This window comes from Choloepus didactylus, chromosome X (genome assembly GCF_015220235.1).
Source record: "Choloepus didactylus isolate mChoDid1 chromosome X, mChoDid1.pri, whole genome shotgun sequence".
Taxonomy (NCBI): Eukaryota; Metazoa; Chordata; class Mammalia; order Pilosa; family Megalonychidae; genus Choloepus; species Choloepus didactylus.
The window spans coordinates 11,532,616-11,549,935 of NC_051334.1; the positions used below are offsets into that span (position 1 = coordinate 11,532,616).

The following is a 17,320-nucleotide window of genomic DNA, read 5'->3' on the forward strand; positions in this document are numbered from 1 at the left end:
TCTCAGCCCAAAAAGGGATGGGTTTCTGTACAGGGCATGTGGACCAGCTCCTGTGGTTGTAAGAAAGGGTCTGGAGCATCTTGTTAAGTGTTTCAATTCCCTTGCACCTTCTGGACTGTCCAGCAGATGGCACTGTTCAGTAACTTAATCGTCTTCAGAAGCTGCTTTGCCTCCAAGCAGAGGCTGCATCTACACAGGTGAACTGAAACTGTGAGATTCCTATGCCCTCACTTTGCCAACCAAAATCTGGCTCAATATGGGCCTCCACCTGTGGCAAAGTACTCCCTCAGCTGACCCAGTACTCATCCCCATGGCAAGGAAACAGCCACTAGCTGCTGCTTCCCTTCAGGGTGGGGGAAGGACTTTCAGACCCAGGGCTGGAAACACAGTCTCTGTCCATGTTTTCTCAGTCTCTTTGTCCCTCACTGATATGGGCCTTGAGCTGTCCTCCCCTGGGAGGGGACCTGTCTGCTGATACTGTGCATTTCCCAAATGGAGACCGAGGAGAGGGAGGGACCAGCTAGTCCTGGACAGAAGATTCCTACCTGATATTTCTTCTCTTTCTTCAATTCAACATTTGCAGGGTCCTTTTCAACTCTTCCAGAGTTTCAAACAATTCAGAATTGTCCTTTATTTCATTGAATCTCTGGAGACAAGTTTTCAGTAGCTGTTTATGTGGCCATGTTGATGTTAGCCCCCTGGTTTCTTTTAAAGGGAAATGATATTCCAGTACCACAACTGGGCACCATTACTATTGGGTTGGTCATTGTTTCTAAGCCTCTTCAGTGGACAAAGCTAGGAAATACACACACACACACCCACACATACATATACATATGAGGTTTTTTTTTTTTAAAGATACGTTAGGTCTTAACTACAATTCAAATTCAAATTCAGGAATACAACCTGGTATTTATTTATTTATTTTTGCTTTGTTCCTGGTTCTTAAGGACTTGCTTCTCAAAGACCTAGGAACCCTGTTCTCAAGGACACAGGTAATTACAGAATAGAATTTCCCAAATTGTTTATCTTTATCCCACATTTCACAGAACAAAAGTCTTAAAATAACAATAATACTCAACCATCAGTAAAATTACAAAAACAAAAAACAAAAAAAAATGGTTAAATAGATTTTGCCTATGTTTTTCCCACCCCATCCCCTGCCATTTTTAGTACCTGAACTGTTAGCATATGTGCCAGTTTGAATGTATTATGTTCTCCCAAACGGCATTATCTTTGATGTAATCTTGTGTGGGCAGACGTATCAGGGTTGATTAGATTGTGGTTCTTGGAGTGTTTCAGTGGAGATGCGACCCACCCAACTGTGGGTGATGACTCTGACTGGATAATTTCCATGGAGGTGTGGCCCCACCCATTCAGGGTGGGTCTAAATTAAATCACTGAAGCTATATAAATGAGCTGGCAAACAGAAAGAACTCAGTGCAGATGAGAGTGACATTTTGAAGAGGAGCTACAGCCAAGAGGGACACTTTAAAGAATGCACAGATGCTGAGAGAGTAGCTGCAGCTGAGAGACGGTTTGAAGATGGCTGTTGAAAGCAGACTCTTGCTCCAGAGAAGCTAAGAGAGGACAAATATCCCAAGTGCAACTAAGAGTGACATTTTTGAGGAACTGCAGCCTAGAGAGGAACGTCCTGGGAGAAAGCCATTTCAAAACCAGAACCAGACACCAGTCACGTGCCTTCCCAGCTAACAGAGGTTTTCCGGACACCATTGGCCATCCTCCAGTGAAGGTACCCGATTGCTGATGTGTTACCTTGGAAACTTTATGGCCTTAAGACTGTAACTGTGTCACCAAATAAATCCTCCTTTTATAAAAGCCAATCCATCTCTGGTGTTTTGCATTCTGGCAGCATTAGCAAACTAGAACAGCATATTATCTAAACATACAGATATTATGGATATACTCTTTGCCCTTTAACACTCATTTAGTCTTCATTCTAAAAGTAACTCTTTAAAGCTCAACAGTGATCTTTATTGTTAGTCTTTCTAGTTATCTTGGTTGTGCTAGTAAATTTTCGAGACAGGTTCATAGAAACACTATTCCCTAGGTTTTGCATGGTAGTGATAGTTTTTGCCTTTTACACTTGAAAGTCAATATTACTGGATATAAAACCCTTGCCTCATATCTTTGTTCCATAAGAATCTTAAATATGTTACTCTATTTTCTTCTGGCTTAAGGCTTTGATGTTGAAATATGATAATAATCTATTTTTTTCTTATAATTCACAGGCTCTTTTTAACCTACATTACTAAAGGATTTATTTCTTTTTATTTAAAGTCCAGTAATTTTATTGACATATGTCTTGATTGTTAGTCATGTGGGTCAGTATTCTGAGGTATGTGGTGTATTCTTTCAGTATGTAGTATTGAATGTTTTTTTTTTTTTTAAATTGTTATTGTATTACAGTTTTCTAGAATCATGGCTTTAGTATTTATTCTTCCATGGTTTGGATTTTTCCTTCAGGAATTCCTACTGTCTACATGTGGAATTTTCTTTGCTGATCTTCAACATTTGACACTTTCAAATCCTTTTTATCTTTCTTCAGTTTTGCAAAAAAAATTTTCTTCCTGTTCACCTTCTATGTCACTTCAGGCATTGTATGTTATTTTTATCCATTCTTGAGTTCCTTCTGGTTTAGCCTTTATTTGTTTGTTAATTTATTTTTTAACATTTTCACATTTTATTAAGGCAAGTTTGTGAAAATAACTTAATACAACCAGATCGCTTCATGAACTTTTAGCTTACCTTTTTTTTACATAACAAATGTACAAAAAATTGTGTTTTATAAAAAGCCACTTCAACACTAGAAAAGAATAATGAAAGATTTTGAATCCAGTTTACTTTTTTAAAGGATGCTCTTTCCTTGTCTCAAAATCCAAATGCTATTCATCATCCTTAGAACTGGTTTTGCTTAAATGCTTTACCACATCAACCCAGTTCCATCCTGGAGGAAGTTCCCCTTTGTGATCTGTTTTATCTCCCAGCTTCATTCCAAGCTTTTGAAAGTTGTTCTTTTTTGTCTTTTTTCTTACTTGATGGGGCTGTATTAGGAATTTCAACTAAGATGATATTGCTTAGGGGTGTCATAGAATTAATGGGATTGTGATCTTCCATGAACTGTTCTTCACTGTCCTTGGCATATTCAAGCAGTGTATATGCCATAGAAGTACCAAGATTAACTTCAACTGCTTTCTGTAACTTGCCTAATAGAATATGTTTTACAGCTGATCATATGGTGTTGTTAAAAAAAGTATTCATAGATATAATTGGAGGTATTTGGAGATATGTTTCTGTCCAGGAAATCTCTATTAAGAAGGCTTTGGTATCACCATTTTCACCGTATATTGAAATGAAACTGGACTTAATTCCCAGAAACTTTATGTCCTTCATAAACAGAACGTAATGCTTCTAGTTCCATCTCCTGGTCCTCATTGGCACTCATTATGCCAGCTGCGAGATGCCTCCCAGGTGGATGGTGTTTGCCTAGCCTTTATTTTTGAAATACATTTTTCTTTTATTTTCATTTCCTCACTGAGTTTTGTCACCTCACTTCTGTGGTCTTCTAATTCTGATCTTTTCATGTGTTTTATCTTTTATTTTTAATGACATTTAGCTCATTCTGAATTAGAAGGTGTTGTCCTATACTGCAGGCATGTCTTTCTGTCATGCTTACATTTTCTGTAGGTATGTTACTCCACTCTTTATTCTTTTTTTTCCTTATAACTTTTAAATTTGCCTTGACAATTTCCAGTTGCCTATTTTTTCATGAAATTACTTCTCTGGAACTGTGTAGACAAAGGTGAGATTTGGGATAGTTTTCTAGTTTCACAAAGCTCCCTTGGCTCTTGGTTCCACAGAGCCTTCAAAACTGTGGTATTTGCTTTTAGAGACTTCATGATTCAGTTCCTCTACCCTCTTTCATCTAGACTCTGTCCTGGATCTCTATTGTCCTCCTCCTGAACAATGTTGATTCCACTCCTAGCAGTTTCTCTTAACTGGGGGACCTTGTCCTGGAAAAGAGCCCCAGCCTGTCAATTTTTGCAAGTTCAGAGGCTTGCTGTTTCAGCAGCCTTTATTACTGGGAGCTCCTTGTTCTCATTTCCTACGGAGTGGGCAAAGCCCTGCAGTTTCAGCTGCTGTTCTCAAATAGCTCTGCCTTGCTTTCAGGGGAACACCTTGGCTATTTGGGATTTCTCCTATTATCTCATTCTCCAGACTCCCAATGCTTCTCCCTTTCTCCCACCACGCAGGTATCATGGGCTATTGGTGATCTTCCCTTAAATGCTTGTATTTTTGGGTTCCTAGGGATATCTTATCTGCTAGTGTGTTTGAAAATATTGTCTATGAGTTTTTGGTTTTGCTCTGGAATTATTCTTTTATATGGGAAAATTTGAAGAGACTGAGAAATGATGCCCCTGGTACCACTGCCACCTTCCACAGTGTTTTGACTCTTACAATCATTAATTTTTTAAAACTTTCTTTGGAAGAGTGAAAATGCTTTATATAGTTTTTAAAAAATCCTACCAGCAAACACTGTTTCAATATCAGATTATAAGGCAATTCTTTTAGCTCAATATTTATGTCTAGAGTTGACCACACCACAGTTGAATTTTCTTTATATTATTCAATCCACCATATGTGGAAAAGTGAAAGCTTTAAGAGGAACTTATTTTACATGATGGCTAGATACCAATTACAGAACTGCTATGTCAGTAATTTAACAGTAAGAGCCCAGTGATACCTTCAGGTGGAGTCTTTAGAGGTAAAAACCAGGTGGACAGGTGGTGGTGATTGTGAGGGAGTTGGAGGGGCATTTTGCTTAAGAGAGGACTGTCTTACTGTGAACTCTTGAGTATTATGAGAACTCTCATGGAAACTAATTCTGCTTACAAAATTTGGAAGAAAAGTTACTGAGGGAGGCCTTCTGTGTGTGGGGATGTTCAACAATTTTTGGTCATTCAGCATAGTGGTTCTCAGGGTGCTAAAATGGTCTCTTCAGCAACATTCTCTCTCAGTAGGGAGAAATATCTGAATTTACAAAAAAGTGCCTCCTCAGATTCCCCTTGGTGTGCTCTGCAGTTTGCAGCTCTGTTTTGGCCCGTGGGCCTGTGTGATTACACTAATATATTATATTCATCTCCACTGCTTTTAAAATAAAAAATGGGACATGGCTTTATTCATTTATTGAGGAAAATGTGTGGGAAAGTATCAAGACGTAACTCCTTTCCCTTCTATTTCTTGTTTATTCTGAAGACTCATTAGAAGGATCTCTGTTACTTGAAGACTGCCAAATTGCTGAGGAAAATGACAAAATCCCATGCAGAATGAATTCTAAAACATGAAAATCTGAATATGCAGACTTTTAGTTTTTGCCCCTGCATCCAAAATTCTCATCAGAAAACAAAACCAAAAACTTCACTGTGATGTTAGATAAGTCATTTGATGTCTTGGGCTTATTTTCCTTTGCCAATTGTTATTTTCAGAGTTCCCTGTCTCCCACTTGAAACTGTCAATGATATTCTTAAAATCTACTGAAAAAGAACAATCTTAATGTCATTACATTCCACATTGAGGCTTTAGATCATATACTATTTTGAATTATTCAGCAAACATCCAAGATTTGGGGTATAAATGCAGTTTGGATAGTTGCAGAGAAATACATTCAGGTTTAAAACATTTGAACTACGAGATTTAGTCCTACTTGTGTTTGTCTTAGAGGATCCTTTGAAAGCTTGTACCCATCTTTAATTGCCTCAAATTTCTTCATGGTGTTCTTTCTTAAACAGAAATGTTTCATTCTGACATAATCAAATTAATAAAATTTTTGCTTTCTGGTTTGTGCTGTTATTTTATGTAGCTCTTCTCACCTACATCATGAAGATATTCTCTTACATTATCTTCTTTAAGTTTATAGTTTTGATTTTCAGACTTGGATCTTTCATTAAGCTCAAGCTCACACTGTATATGAGGCACAGGAGAAATCCACCATTATATTTCTCTGGATAATGAACCAATTTTCTCTGAAGTCTTACAAAGAGCAGTCCCTCTTGCCCCCATTAATGTGTGGTGTAATTTCAGTTATTAAGCTTTCATATATTTGTGGGTCTCTTTCCAGGGTCTCTATTTGGCTCCAGTGGTCTGCTTGCTTGTTATTTTTTAGGCCATTACCTTACTATTTTTATTATTGTGGGATTTATGGATATCTTAAATTTTAGCTAAGCTAGGACCTCTCTCTTTGCTCTTCTGCTTCAAAGTTGTAAAGCTATTTGTGCATATTGAAAATTCAGAATAACTCCTAGCAAGTTCCTCAAAAGATCCAGCTGGAATTTTGATAGAAATTAAATTACTTTTGGAAGAAATGACCTCTGTACAATGTTATGTTGCAGCCAAGAACATGAATTAATTCTCCACAAATTCAGATCTTTTATGTCATCTAATATTGCTTGACAGTTTTTCCACCGAGGTCTTGTATATTCACTTTATATGTTTATTGTCATTTGGTATGGCATATTATTTTTATTATATTTCAGGTTGGTTATTTCTGTTATAGGAAAATATTATGACTATTTCTAAGTTGACCTTGAATCAGCAACATTGATGAGGATGAATTGCTGAATCTAATGATTTATAATTTGATGTTATCGGTTTTTTTCAATATAGTTCATTATAGTTTCTACAAATGACACTGTTTTATCTTTTCCTTTACAATCTATATACACTTTTAATTTTTTTCTTGCCTACAGGGTATTGACAAGGATCTTCAGCACTGCATGGGATCATCCTTTTCTGATTTCAAGGTTCTGTGTCTAAATTTCCCCATTACATATACTACATGCTATATATTTTTAGCTTATTATATTTATAAAATTAAGGAATCTTTATTCTATTTGTCATTTTCTAAAGTTTTTAAAATCAATAGATGTTGAAACTTTGTTCAATGTTTTATGCATTTGTTGAGAAAAATAAGTTTTCCCTCGAGATTATTAATGTGGTGAACTTCATTAATAGATGTTTTTTCCTGGATGTTGAATCATTTTGCATTCCTGGGATCATAGATATATACTTAATCTGATGTTTTTAAAACACTGTAGGATTTTTTTAAATCATTTTCTTATTGAGACTATTCACATACCATACAATTATCCAAAGATCCAAAGTGTACACTCAGTTGCCCACGGTACCATCATACAGCTGTGCATCCATCACCACAATTTTTTTCTTCAATTTTTAGAACATTTTCATTACTCCAGAAAAGAAATAAAGACAAAAAAAGGAAACTCAAATCCTCCCATACCCCTAACCACCCCCCTCCATTATTGACTCATAATATTGGTATAGTACCTTTCTTACTGTTGATGACAGAATGTTAAAATACTACTAACTGTAGTATATAGTTTGCAATAGGTATATTTTTCCCTACATGCCCTTCTATTATTAAATTCTAGTTATAGTGTCATACATTTGTTCTAGTTCATGAAAGAGATTTCTAATATTTGTACAGTTAATCACAGACATTGCCCACCACAAAATTTACTGTTTTATACATTCCTACCTTTTAACTTCCAATTTTCCTTCTGGTGACATACGTAACTCTGAGCTTCCCCTTTCCACCACATTCACACACCATTAGCACTGTTAGTTATTCTCACAACATGCGACTGTCGCCTCTGTCCGTTTCCAAACATTTAAGTTCAACCTAGGTGAACGTTAGCTCATAATAAGTAACCGCTCCCCATTCTTTAGCCTCATTCTATATCCTGGTAACTTATGTTTACATATTATAATTAGTTCATATCAGTGAGACCATATAATATTTGTCCTTATGTGTTGGACTTATTTCATTCAATACAGTGCCCTCAAGGTTTCTTCATCAACCCATTTTTTTAAGATGGTTTTGTTCGCACACTATACATTCCATTCTAAGTAAACAATCGATGTTTCCCTGTATAGTCATGTATTTATGTACTCAGCACCATCGCCACTATCTATATAAGGACATCTCCATTTCTTCCACAAAGAAGAAGGAAGAGTCAAAGAAGGTAGAGAGACAAAAGAAAAAGAAAAAAGAGAAAAAAACAAACAAAAAAACATGATAGCTAGGAAGCGACAAATGGAAAGATAGAATTAAACTAAATTAGAATAAAGAGTCAGACAACATCACCAATGCCAAGAGTCCCATACCCTCCCTTATGTCCCCCCATATGCATTTAGCTTTGGCATCTTGCCTTTGTTACATTAACGGAAGCATAATACAATGTTTCTGTTAACTATAGTCTCTAGTTTGCATTGACTGTTTTTGCCCCCCAATACCACCCTATTTTTTAACACCTTGCAAGGTTGACACTCATTTGTTCTCCCTCATGTAAAAACATATTTGTACATTTTATCACAATTGTTGAGCACCCTAGGTTTCACTGAGTTATACAGTCCCAGTCTTTATCTTTCCTCTTTCCTTCTGGTGTTCCACATGCTCCTAACCTTCCTCTTTCAGCCATACTCACAGTCATGTTTGTTCAGTTTACTTACATTGCTGTGCTAACACCACCCAAGATTGTGTTCCAAACCTCTCACTCCTGTCTTTTCCTATCTGTCTGTAGTGCTCCCTTTAGTATTTCCTGTTGAGCGGGTATCTTATTCACAAACTTGGTCATTGTCTGTTTGTCAGATAATATTTTAAACTCTCCCTCATATTTGAAGGACAGTTTTGCCGGATATAGGATTCTTGGTTGGTAGTTTTTCTTTCAGTATCTTAAATATATCACCCCACTTCCTTCTTGCCTCCATGGTTTCTATTGAGAAATCCGCACATAGTCTTATCAAGCTTCCTTTGTATGTGATGGATCACTTTTCTCGTGCTGCTTTCAGGATTCTCTTTGTCTTTGACGTTTGATAAACTGATTATTAGTGTCTTGGCGTAGGCCTATTCAGATCTATTCTGTTTGGGGTATGCTGTGCTTCTTGGATCTGTAATTTTATGCCTTTCATAAGAGATGGGAAATTTTCATTGATTATTTCCTCTATTATTGCTTCTGCCCCTTTTCCCTTCTCTTTTCCTTCTGGGACACCCATGACACATACATTCATGCATTTCATGTTGTCATTCATTATCCCAATCAGGTTTTCCCAGACCAGAATGGGCTCAGGTCTCAGAAGGGTCAGGTCTCAGAAGGGGGCAATATTCAGTATCAGGTTTCCCTGAGGGTATGTCTTAGAAGATTGACACACCTTGTGTGGCCTCTAGTCGCTGTGCTTTTCCTAATCTGCCCAGCAGGTGGCACCTGTCAGCCTGTCACTCCTGACTGGTATAAGGAGGTGTGGCCCCCTTAGTCCTTAGTTTCTGTTTTGGCTGTTTTCCCCCAGGCTCTTGGGTCTGGTTCCGAATGGAAGGTGAGTAGTAGAGCTGGGCACCACCTCCTTCCTCTTAGGGAAGATACACCTCCTAGAGAGTTATCATCTGCATTTAAATAGGTTCTTTCTCTCCCTGACTCTGCTATCTCCACCCCTGTCTGGGTCAGAGTGCTGTGAACTGAAAATGGCTGTGGCTTTCTCCTCTGAGCCCCTCAGGTTGAGAGAGAGAGAGAAAGGGACAGAAACCCCCTTTAAGAGCCTGTTCACAGCCCCCCAGATTCACTCATTGGCCAGAGATAGCACATGGTCTTCTGGACTCCCCCTCCTGGGACAGAGAAGTCTTCTGGCTCTTTAAGGTCAGTCGTCACTAAAAGCCTCTGTCTCCTTGTTGGGGGTTTGTAGCTCGTATTGAGCGGTCCACATTTGTTAATTAAAACCCCAGTTGGAGCTGGACTGAGGTATATTTGCTTATTCAGAGAGTGCTGCTTTCTTCCACAGTGAGGTTTTGTGGTTCAGGCTGCCATGGGGGGAGGAGGCTTCTGGCTCAGGTCCACAGTTTTTACTTACAGATTTTATGCTGCGATTTCAGGCATTCCTCCCAATCCAGGTTGGTGTACCATGTGTGGACAGTCACGGTTTTCCCCCAGCAGTTATTCCAGATTATTTACTAGTTGTTCCTGGTTGTTTATCAGTTGTTCCAGGGGGACTAACTAACTTCCACTCCTCTCTATGCCGCCCTCTTCTTGGTCTCACACTGTTGGATTTTGTTGGCTGATATTTCATTTAAGGTATTTGGATGATAGTCATACATGTTGAAATGGTGTGTGTATGTGTGTGTGTGTGTATATATATATATATTCTTATATTGCTTTTAGTTTGGGAATCTAGATGACATTAGCTTCATAAAATTAGTCAGCTGCTTTCATTCTTTCTCTACATTTTGGAATGACTTGTAGAAGATAATCAATGTCTGAAAGAACTCACCCGCCATACCATCTTGACTGGGTCTTTTTGGTGTGGAAGGTCTTTACTTGCAATTTCAATCTATTTAATACTTATTCATCTATAAATGTTTTTGACATTTTTTCCAGAATTTTTTCCATTTATGTTTTCAAATTTCTTAATATGTAATTATTTATATTTTATTTGCAGATTCTTTTCTTCATCAGTCTTACCAACAGTCCATCATTAATATTTTCAAATTCTTAGTTTTTGGTTTTCTTCATCTTGTTTTGTAAATGATCGATTTCTGCCCTTTATTATTTGTTTCCTTCTCATTCACTGAATTTGCTATGTGGCTCTTTATTCAACTTCTTGTGTTGAAGCATTTAGTTCATTTATTTTCAACCTTTCTGATATTCTGACAACTGTATTTAAAGTGATAAAATTCTCTAAATGAGGTTTTAGATATGTCCTACAAACTTTGACAGGTGGGGTTTTCATTGTCTTTTGTTTATTTTGAGGCTATTTCATTACAGACATTTATTTATTCTATCACTTTAGTCTCCTCTGATCTGTGACAGTTTCTCAGGCTTTCCTTGTTTTTCATGACTCTGCCAGTTTTGAACAGTACTCCTAAGGTATTTAGTGGAATGTTTCTCTATTTGTGTTTGTCTGATGTTCTCTCAGAATTGGAATGGCGTTATGGGTCTCTGGGAAGAATACCACAGAGGTAAAATCCCTTCTCACTGCATCATATCAGGGATACATGATATCAATAGGATTTATCACTGGTGATGTTAACCTTGATCACTTGGTTGAGAACATGTCTGCCAGGTCTCTCCACTGTGGAGTTACTGTTTTTCCTTTTCCATCCTACACCTGTTTTCATTAGCTGTTCACCACATAAGGACTTCTTTGCTGTCTGGATAGCATTCTCACAGACCCTGGGCAGCCTGGAATTTTTCAGTGATGAGACAAGCAACGATAGCCTCAAGGCAATGTGAGGAGAAAAACAATAGAACTTTAAAGCTGTCCCCCAACCTCCCTTCCTTTGCTGCAGCTGCTGCCTTCTATCACAGCATGCTGCCTTCTCATCTCCCCACTTGTTTAAGAAAGCCTTACCCTCACCTTCTCAGGGTATCTGAAAGTTTCCATAATTGTACTTCTTCAGTTTGTGTTTCCCCTTTATTTTTATAAGAGGTGGTTTGTCAACTTGACAGAAACCAGAAGCCATCATCATGTAATTTTTACAACCCTATAGGATTCCATAGCAGTAATGGCCCAATTTTGCAGATAAAGAAGCTGAGGCATAGAGAAGCTAAGTCATCTGCCCAATGTCACAGAGCTACTTCTTGCAGAGTTGGAATTCACACCTAAAGCCCAGGCTTTTAAACACTGTGCTGTACTGTCAGTCAGACACTAGCTTGAATAGCACATACTAAAAATGGTGCCCTCTCCTTTCATATAGACCAAATCATTACCCTTGGATGAAACTGGAATGCCCAACTCAGCTTTGTTTCCTTTGGATAGGTTCTTTTATAGGATAGCTTGTCCTCTTTTGTGAGAAGAGCCCTAGTAAGCCAACCAATAGCCTTCCAGACACCTGCAGCCTTGTCTGAATCTGCTGGATCCTCATAGCTGGGGCTCTCAAACCAGAACCCATGAGACACTTGTTGAAAGTGATGCTTCATCTCTGCTGCTCTGAGCATCTCTCTTGAGCAGTGTGCCAAAGTCCTCTTCAGGCAATTAGTTCTCTGGCAGTACTTCAAGGCAGTCCAAGATGAAATTGATCCTGCAAACATTTACTGAATGTCTGCTGGTGAGGAACTGTGTTAGGTGCTGGCTGAGGGTGAGGGTAACTTGGGGAGAATAAAGACGCCCAACACATGACCCCAACTTCATGAAGCTTAAACAAATTGGCATTATAGTGAAAAAGTATATATTTATATCTATCCATACATATACACCATACCCATATATAACTGGTTGTGATTTTTTTTCTTATTACTTTAGAAATCAGAGAAATATTTTCTGCAGCTGGATGTAGAAAGAAATGACGAAGAAATGCTATTCTGTGTCCAAACTGCTGCCCTGTCAGATCTAGAGGAGTTTTCAGGGTTAGGAAGCAACTGAATTGTTGTTCTTTTTCTAAGCTTAATTCTTTTTTCTATCTGTGCACTTGGTAGAAGATTTCACTTTCCTTTTCTTTATTACATTTCTCTCTTAGAAACATGTTTAATTCTTCCTGTCCCATATGTCATCCCTGCACAAAATCATCTTGTTGAGTCATTCTGATATTTTATGGAAAGAAAGCTGGTGGCTTGTTTTTAGTCTCCAGAGCATAATTAGAAGGAAATTGCTCTGAACTTCTTCAACAAGAGAACATTTTTTGTATAATGTAGATATGCTCCACTAAAGTTTGCTAAAAAGGGGGTGGGGGATTAAAAGGACACATGTCATCTCTTTTTTTAATTGTCTTTACAGGGGCTCTACAGATGCATGCATTTTAATTTAAATTTCTTACCATCTATTGAAAAATAGCTATTTTCTTCCTTAACTTGGCGGAACCATGCTACAGTCAATTTAGAACTGGACTGTGGCTTTTGAAACATTTACTGGCATTTTTGACCATGATGACCTGTACCAGATTCTAACAAAGAAAGAAATATGCTAGAGAAGTGTTTTGTCCTCCCTTTAATATTCTGACCAATTCATTTGACTTCTGCTCCATACATATATTGCTATTTTTAAAAAATTGGAGTTCATAATCTCATAATTTAGAAAGTCCTTAAATAAGGTGAAGGGAAGCTCTATTTTAATGGTTTTGTTTTTCATTCCAAGAAACTGGCTGATTTAAAGGTTATTTGGTGCTTGCTGAGTAATTTCCAAAGATACAGGTTTTAAAATATTACTTCTTAGGTTAATTAGGTATTTCTCTAGAGTGGGTGGGGGAAATGGTTAGCACAGAATGCTGAGTTGTTGGTGAGGTGCTAGAATGTGGAACTCTGTGGGTATTTAATTCATGTATATATGCATGTATATTACATATATATATAATTTAGGATAAAAAAATAGGAAATTTACTTAAAATATGTTTATTCTACTTCTTTGAAAAATGATTTATATAGGTAAAATTTTAAAATCAGATTTAGATTTTCTGTACTAAGTTATGTTCTGAGTCAGACGAGGTATAGTTCAACCCCTGAGACCTACAATGTCTACTATATTCTGGTAACTAAGGTAAGCTCTAATGTTAAGTTTATTATAATGTAACTGAAGAGAAATCACTATTTTAAAGCTATGGAATCACTTTAGAATATGTGTATCAACCTACAGGGTTGAACATTTTCCCAGATCAATCAAATAATCTGTCAATTAAGTGGAACAGTCACACTGAGGTATCCATTCCTAAATGGCTTCATTCCCTTAGTGGCATATGTCACAAAGATGGAAAACAGAGGTAGTGTGGTAATGTGAAAAGTGCACCAGAGTAAACATCAGGAGACCCAATTCCTAGTCCTGAGTCTGTCACCAACAATAAGAAAAAAAAATGTGTATCGTTTCACTGTTATTAAAGCACTTCTGCACACGTGGTACCAACACCTAGATAAGCAGATATTCTTACCACTTCCTTCTTTTTAAAATATTTTGAGTATACATACGAGGATACTGATGCTCAAGAGACCAAGGTCCTTGCCCAAAGTAATTTAGTACCTGGCAATATTTGATATTTGAATACAAACATTTGAGTCTCTGAGTTTTGGAATTCCCATTTGCAAAATGGAAACACCAGATGCTTTCTAACGTCCCTTCGGTTTAAAAAAAAAAAAGGCTCTACACTTATGTTTATGTTTTCTAGATGGAAACTGTATGTCGAACAAACTGAGCTGATGGGACATAACCAGAAAGCATGTTGATTCTGTTTCCTACTATCACTTTACCACTTATTCAGTGGGAAAATGCCATGTCTGATCCTGGATAAATATCCAGGCAGTCCCATGACTCTTTTATCTAATAGTCCTTTTAACTTGCCAGTGTAGTTCCAATTCAGAATTTAGAATGCCATGTCCTTGTAATTTTATACAGTTCTATCTTGATTTAAAATTAAAACTTCTCCTCTCCCACACCTGGGGCCTTCTGCAGAAGGGAAGCCAGGGAAATGAGGTGTGAGTCTCTATCCTTCCCTTCCCATGGGTCCCTCCTTCCTCCCTCATCTCCTTCATGACAGTTCTGACAAGGCCTGGGTCTAAAGAGCAGTGGGGAGTTGAGAGGTAAGGAAGCAGGAGCATTCCTACTTATCTGGCACTTATAAGCTGGCAGTGTCATCTCTGGGCCTGGCTCCTTCAGAGGTGCTGAGAGTATTTGATTGTACTTGTGAATGTGGAGTGAGCATGTGTCTTTGTCTCCTTCCCCCTCAGCTGCTTGTCTTTCAGCTGTTCACTTTGCAGATATTCTGTTGAGGTCCCATCTGCCCTCCAGTTTGACTTCTTGGGTATGAATTAAAGTGGCAGGTCTTCTATCTCTCCCATGTGGCCCACGTCTGGTCCGTGGGAAACACTCATCCATTTTCTGCCTTGGTAGATGACTCCCAACCCAGCCACCTGTCTTTTGCTCCAAAGGAAGCTGTGATTTTTCTAGGGCAAAACTGAAATAATATATAACAGGCTGCAGTGTGGGATGGGCCATTGGCTGTTTAAGAGATCACTGTTTAACTTCCTCATCTTGATGAGAATTTATGGTTTCCTACTCCTTATTTTACACTTATTTTGGAAGGGGATATATAAAATGAAAACTACTAAAGTACAATCAAGCATTATCTTTGTAGATATGATCACAATCTAGAACAAGCCATCTCTTTCAGGAATACTTATTGCAACTCAAACAAGACTGGTTGACAAAATCCTGAGCAGGGAAAAATAAATTCCTGGGACAGAAGGATATACTGAGTATTTTGCAATATCTAACACAACAGCAAATTTGGGGCTGTTGTGAATTTGAGGCTTTGGTTTCCTAGTTGGTAAAATATTTTAAAGTATGAGAGACACTTGGTGTTCATGAAGGATGTGTCCAAAGACCCTTCAGTTTTCAAAGTACGTGAGTTCCTCTTTAGCATTGCATTTATGTGTGTCTATTTTGTGCAAGGTTCTGTGATAGATATTATGTGGGAATCAGGATGTGAGTGAACTGAGGGCCTAGTAGATAAGGGCATGCAACTATATCACACATTAAAAAGAAATCATCAATATACAAAGGGTCTAATTTAATATTCAGCAGTTCAGCTACAATACATATATACATTTTCTTCTGTCTTTTCATGATTTTTCTTTTTCTATTGAGGTATAACTTATGTACAGTATAGAGTGCACAAATCTCAAGTGTAAGCTCAATGAATTTTTACATAAACAGACACTCATGAATCCACCCCTCAGGTCAAGATATAGAACATTTCCAGAACCCCAGAAGGTTCCATCCTGCCCCATTCCCAGTCAATACCATTTTCTCCCTGCTGAGGCAACCATTATTCTAACTTCTATTACCATAGATTAGTTTTTCCTGTTGCAGAACTTAATATAAATAGAATCATACATAATATAAACTTAATATAAACTGCACATCATTATTCATTTATGTTGTTGTAGGTAGCAGAAGTTTGCTCTTTTTCATTTCTGTGTAGTAGTATTCTATGCTATGGCTGGATACTTGGGTTACTTTCAGATTTTGGCTATTTTAAATAAAACTGCCATGAATATTCTTGAACATGCCTTTTGGTAAATGTAAGCCCTCACTTCTGTTATGTATATACCTAGGTGAGGAGTTGGTAGGTCATAGGCATAGGTATATGCATAGATACTGCCAATTTTCCAAAGGGGTTGAACTAACGCAGGTAGACCTCTGCCCAAGTCGCCTCAACTTAATTGTTTCTTACAGTGTTTTAGGTGTCAGCAAGCTTCCCACCTGCCCTCAAGACAAATTCTGAGGGCAAGCCCAAGACAAGTCTCCTGGTTCAGTGTCCCAGATTTCTACAGATATATTGTCACCGACCCCAGTATGCACACAGTGGCCACTCTGCTCCCTCTGGAAAACAACCAGGACACCCAATGGGAGCAGAGGCTGGGTCCACACCGTGCTGGGGAGGGGGCAGGGAAGGGGGCAGGGGATGGAGCAGTAAGGGTGCCAGGAACCTCTCCTATGGCTTTTGAAGCTGCGTTTTCTTGATTCAGCACTGGCCCAGTTACTGCAGCCCTTTACTGTCTTTTGTAGTTTTGAGGAAGTGTACTGTTTTTAAGATTACTCTGCCGCTTTTGCGGTTGGAACAATGGCTGTCCCAAGAGTTGGTCCCCGGTGATCTGAAGTAGCTGATCAAAAGCAGTGACCAGACTGCCCCCCACCCCCTGAAGAGTTTGGAGGACCAGGTCTTTATATCCCACCCTGACACCAGCAAGCTACACCAGGAGTCCAGGCCACAGTCTCTGCTGCTGCCTGTCACAAGGCTGGGGGATGGGCGATGGGTGCCACTGCAGAAAGGGGGAAATTCACTGGTATTTCCCACAATTTACCAGTGTCTTCTCCAGCTCTTTCTTGGATGCTGCATAAGGTTCCACTAGGCTCTGGAATTTCAAAATAGTTGTTTCAGACAGTTCCTGCCAGTTCAATAGTTTTTGGTGGAGGGACTGATTCTTGGAGCTTCCTCCTCCACCTTCATTCCACAATCCTCTCTAGTAATTCATTTTTTTTTTTTTCTTTTCAAAAATTATCTGTTTGTTTATTTTTTAATTTATTGACTTGTTACTCAACTTTAATGAATAAAAGAAGACATTGATAGGACTGACTGAGTGACTGAGTGACTGACTACCCCTGAGCCCGAGGTGGAGGGAGAGCCCACCTATTTACGGAGGGAGGGTCCTCCCTCCTCGGAACTCCCACAGTCCCGCGGACCCCCCCCAGCCGCATAGAACATCTGGTCGACCCGAGGACATCTGGAAGGACATCTGGTCGAACCGAGGAC

The 17,320-nt window shown here is 38.5% G+C and overlaps 1 pseudogene; it reads right to left on the minus strand.

Annotated features, from left to right (window-relative positions):
* Positions 1-2,906: 2,906 nt before the first annotated feature.
* LOC119523493 lies at positions 2,907-3,466 on the minus strand (annotated as a pseudogene).
* Positions 3,467-17,320: the final 13,854 nt, after the last annotated feature.